Here is a 6,000-nt window from a genome sequence, read left to right as displayed (position 1 = left end):
ATTTGGCCCATATGCCTCTTAACCTTTCCAATTCATGTACCTATCCAAATGTCTTTTGAATGTTGTAACTGCACCTGCATCTACCACTTCCTCTGGCAGTTCATTCCCCATACAAACCACCCACTGGGTGAAAAAACTGCCCTTAAGATCCCTTTTAAATGTTTCTCCTCTTATCTTAAAATTATGCTGTCTGGTTTTGAGCTCCCTAAACACAGGTAAACAACCTTTGCTATCCAATTTATCTATATACCTCATGATTTTATAAAGCTGCTAGCCTGGTTTCCTCCATGTTCCAACTTTTCCTTCTAATTTTCAAACTTTCATTTTGATCTTTGAAATATTTGAGCCCAGGCTGATTTGGAGATCAATAACTGAGATGCCCTCGTGCAACCAAAATTGAGGACAATGAGCAGGTTATTCATTTTGCAAGTTTTGCTTAATAATATTGATAAGGATCGAGAGAGTAGACCAGTGGAGAGGTAACTGACTGGATATGTTCTAAGTATATAACTGGGCAATTTTCTACATTGTTGGAAAGATGTTTTTGTTGTAGCTTACTGGAACAGTTTGGTTAGGGGTGAGGCAAATTCTGGAGCACAAGTCTTCTGTACTTTTGCCGAAGATTGTCGGGACCCATAGCCTTTACAGTATCCAGTGCCTCCAAATGTTCTTGATATCAAATGGAGTGAAGTAAGTTGGCTAAAGAGTGGCATCTGTGATGCTGGGAACCACTGGAAGAAGCTGAGATGGATCTCCACTTGGCATTTCTAGCAGATGATTGTTGCAAGTGCTTCAGGCTTATGTTTTGCACTGAAGTGTTGGACTCTTCCATCATTGAGGATGGGGGAATATTAATGGAGCATACTCCTTCTGTAACTTGGTTAGTTGTCCGTCACCATTCACAACTGATGTGACAGGGCTGAAGAGCTTAGATCTGAATCGTTGGTTGTGGGATTGCTTAGCCCTAGCTACCACATACTGCTTATGTTGTTTGGTGAGCAAATTTGGTAGCTTCACCAAGGTGACGCTTAAGATTTCTGTACTGTCTTGGGACGCTCTCCTGCACTCTCCATCGAATCAGGGTTGATACCCTGACATGACCATAATAGTAAAGTGGAAGATATGCCTGGCCGTGAGGTTACAAGGTGTGTTGGAATATAATTCTGTGTTGATGCTGGCCCACAGTGCTTCACGGATGCCCAGTTTTGAGTTTCTAGATCTGTTCAATGTCTATCCCATTTGGTGATAATGCCACACACAACGATGGAGGGTATTCTCAATGTGAAGGCAGGATTTCATCTCCACAAGGACTGTGCAGTGATCACTCTTTCCAAAATGGTCATGGACATATGCATCTGCAGAAGGTGGATTGGCAAGGCCGAGGTCAAATATCTTTTTCCCTCACCATCTACCGCAGACCCAGTATAGCAGCTGTGTCCTTTAGGATCTAACAAGCTTGGTCAGTAGAGGTCCAGCCGAGCCATTCTTGGAGGTGGACTCCGAAATCGCAACCACCCAGGGTATATTCTACACTGTTGCCACCCTCAGTGCTTCCTCCAAGTGATTTTCAACGTAGAGGAGTACTTATTCATCACCCTAAGTGGTAATTAGCAAGAGATTTCCTTGCCCATGTATGACCTGTGCCATGAGACTACTGGAGAGTCAATGTTGAGGACTCCTAGATCAACTCCCTTCCAATTGTTTACCACTGTGCTGCCCATTCTGCTGGGTCTGCCCTAGTAGGAAAAAAAGTCTTGCATTCTATAGAACATTATATTATAGAGTCATAGAATCGTAGAGATGTACTGCATGGAAACAGACCCTTTGGTCCAACTCATCCATGCCGACCAGATATTCTACATTAATCTAATCCCATTTGCCAGCATTTGGCCCATATCCCTCTAAACTCTTTATCTAAGCTCTATTAAAATGTATTTATTCTATCATCTCAATTAGGGCGGCACGGTAACTCCGTGGTTTGCACTGCTGCCTCACAGTGCCAGGAACCCAGATTCAATTCCACCCTCGGATGACTGTGTGGAGTTTGCACTTGCTCCCTGCGTCTGCGTAGGTTTCCTCCGAGTGCTCCGGTTTCCTCCCACAGTCCAAAGATGTGCAGGCTGGGTGGATTGGCCATGCTAAATTGCCCATAATGTTCAGGGTTGTGTAGGTTAGGTGTGTTATAGGGGGATGGGTCTGGGTGCGATGCTCTGCGGGTCGGTGTGGACTCGTTGGGCCGAAGGACCTGTTTCCACACTGTAGAGATTCTATGATAAAAAACATGCAAGTTTCACACTCTAACAACACTGTGTAAAAATATTTCTGCTGAGTTCCCTGTCCAATTTATCAGTGACTATATGCATATTTATAGTCTCTAATTTTGCTTTCACGCACAAGTGTAGAATCACAGAATCCCTACAGTATGGAAGCAGGCCATTTGGCCCATCAAGTCCATACCAACCCTCCAAAGAGCATCCCACACAGACCAACCCCCGACCCTGTCCCTGTAACCCTGCAGTTCCCATGGTTAACCCACCTAACCTGCACATCCCTGGACACTATAGGCAATTTAACATGGCCAATCCACCTAACTTGCACACCTTTGGAGCTTGGGAGGAAACCGGAGCACCCAGAGATAACCCACGCAGACGCATGGAAAATGTGCAAACTCCATACAGACAGTCTCCCAAGGGCGAAATTGAACCCAGGTCCCCAGCGCTGTGTGGCAGCAGTGCTGAACACTGAGCCACTGTGCCATTCCAATAAACTTTTCAATCAGGTATTTGGTGTAAAGTTCTTCCCTATGGTCCACATTGAAAAACAGTTCCATAATCTTAAACATCTCCATCAGGTCACTCCCAAGCTTTTTTTTCAATACATTTAGCACTGCAACTGTATGGCACAGGGCGAGGGATCAGTTTCCTGCCTGTCATTTTTCATGTGTTCATACTTAAGTAAAATGTGTTACCATTTTTATCAGACAATTTAGTTTTTGTTCAGGTCGGAGAAAATCATAGGTATAAATATGGCTGTTGGATTCAATTTCAGGAGCTGTTGCAGAGATTCCATAGATTTTTACAGATTGATTGGTAATGAACACTGCTGATTAATGAATACAGTCTGACTTAAAACAGTGAGATGTCATCTAAGTCTGCAGCATGCTCACAACATTCTGGACACATTCCAGTAGCTTTCTAGAAGCCCTAAACAGAGCCAGAGGATACTGCTGTACCAGATTGTACTACACAGCATGAATCAATAGAAACCTGTTCATGAGCTTACACAGTTCAAATGAGTTTGTTAATAGTCATTACTAACAATATTTTGTAATAAACTAATACTGCTAATATACTAAAAGCTGTAGCAATGAACTTAGTGCTGATCCCTATTTGACCCTGTCAATTACCTTTTGACCTGTTAGTTTAATAGAATGAAACTAGACAGAAGGAGGCAATTTGGCTCATTGCCCTGAGACATCAATCCTCCCTGACATTTCCCCCAAAACAAAGTGATTATTTTTCAAGTTGTAATCCACTTTTCTTTTTATATTTATTACTGAATTGATCTCCACCACCTTTCAGGTAGTGCATTCCACATCGTATCAGATTGAAAGTCCATATATACAGCATTAACTGCACTGTCCTTATCCACACTCTCCATTACTTCATTAAACAACTTGACCAAGTCAATCAAACAATTTGCCTTGAACAAATTTGTGAAAGCTTTCATTTATTATCTGATATTTATCCAAGTGCCAAATTATTTTGCCCCAGAGGAATTTCTCTACACAATCCCTCCAAAAAAGATTAGATTGATTGGTCCTGTATTACCAAGTTGTTCATTCTCCTGTGTTTTCGAACAAAGGCATAAATTTTGCAATGCTCCAGCTCTCAGACACCACTTTCATTATCAGGGGGCTTGGAATAATTAGACCAGAGCTTCTGTAATTTCTTTTCTGGCTTCCATCAGCAACCTAGAATACATTCCATCTAAGATAACAAGGTGTAGAACTGGATGAACACAGCAGGCCAAGCAGCATCATAGGAGCAGGAAGGCTGACGTTTCGGACCTAGACCCTTCATCAGAAATTAGTCCAGATGATTTTTCTTCTTTGAATTCTATCAAATTTTTAAGTACCTCCATTTTATTCTGTTCGATATGTCTATTATAAAGTTATATATCAGCACATATTCTGTCTCTACTTGGAGTAGTCCATATCAATAGGGAACAGGACACAGAGAAGAGTCTGAAGACAAAATAAACACGGAATTGTGGATGCTGGAAATCTGAAACAAAAACGGAGAGTGCCGGAGAGCACAGCAGGTCTGGCAGCATCTATAGAGAGAAAAACAGAGTTCATATTTCAGGCACAGTGACCTTTCATGAATGTTTACTCTGTTTTCTCTTTATAGATGCTGCTAGACCTGCTGTGTTTCTTCAGCACTGTCTGTTTTGTTTTAGAGTCTGGAGTCATTGAGCTGCTCTCCTCAGAACAGAAGGATACAAACATGTGTTTACCAATGGGCAGACGATGTTGACAGGGGCAAAAGTTTCTATTTTCTATTTTTTTTTCTTTTTTTTTTGTCCACACAATGTTTCATATTGGCAACATGGAAAGTCTTCTTGTTGAAGTTTCCTCCATTCTGAAACTTCACCCTGATCTGTCTTGCTGTGAAGCCCAAGTGTGTACTTCCATTTATGCAGATCTCTGCAACACACCTTGTTGAGTCTACCAGCATGCTGTTTGTTTGGTTTACGTTATATTGTAGACTCTGGATGTGGCTTTGGAACCAGATTTTTGCAAAGGCAAGCCCAGTGTCCTTTTACACTGCATTCCAAATAAGAGTCTTTGGACTCAAAATGCTAACTCTGTTTTTCTCTCTCCACAGACCTGCCAGATCTGCTGAGTTTCTTAAGCATTTTCTATTTTTATTTCAGATTTCCAGCATCTGCAGTATTTTGCTTTTAATTGAAGGTCCATACATGCATAATTGTGACATTCCAGGAGGAAGATGTCAGAGTACCCTCTGATTAGTATCTGCTGATTGGAACCCTTCCAGAAATTGTGGTCAATTTGCATGAGTCGATTGGCAGTGACCTTGTTTAAGTCCAGCAAAATTTATTGGAAAATTTATACGAGCAAATAAAGCCTTAAAACATATTCATGATCTCTCTTCACATCTTGTGGACAAGACAGCTTTTATACTCCAATTGCATCATTATACAGTTTCATAACCATTTGCATTCTAAATACCTGTAATACCTAAAAAAAAAACTTGCATTCGATTTGCATTACTAAATACCTGCTATACCTGCTTGTTAACTTTCTGTAATTTGTATACAAGGACATCTAGGTGACTCTGAGTATCATTTGCCATACTCACTAATTCAAAAGTATTTTGCTTTCTATTTTCCGTATCAAAGTGGATAAACTTCACAGTTTTTCCATATTATACTCCATCTGCCATGTTATTGCCCATTCACTTGGCTTGTCTAAATCCTAAATTCTTTGTGTCCTCATTACAGTTTAGTTTCCAACTTAGTCTTGTGCCACCAGCAAATCTAGATACATTCTACCTGTGTTTTTTAAACAATTCTGGTTAAAGAAACTCTTTTTAAACAGATTAGTGATCACAAACCTGCCTGTCTAATGTATAATGAAAACAACAAATGCTGGAGATCACAGCGAGTCAGATGGCAAGCTAGCGTTTCAAGTTTATATGACTCCATCAGAACTGAAGTGAAATGTGGAGAGGGGTGGCATTTATGCGAGAGTTGCAGGGTGGTGGCGGTGGTGGGTGTAGAGTGCAGGGGGAGAGAAAAGATGTTGATTGTTCAGATTAAGTGATCGGAATGTGAGAATGGTGTGTCTAGCTGCCAGACTTGAAAGAGAAGACAGTCCCATTGTGGTGGGGGGAAGGGATAGATGACATGGTGACAGAGAATGTAACAAGTAAAACTAAAAGAAAGGGAAGAAATGGAATAACACAGTGTGGAGCT

Source organism: Rhincodon typus, chromosome 5, assembly GCF_021869965.1.
Source record: "Rhincodon typus isolate 14 chromosome 5, sRhiTyp1.1, whole genome shotgun sequence".
Taxonomy (NCBI): domain Eukaryota; kingdom Metazoa; phylum Chordata; class Chondrichthyes; order Orectolobiformes; family Rhincodontidae; genus Rhincodon; species Rhincodon typus.
Note: the sequence above shows the minus strand (reverse complement) of the source record.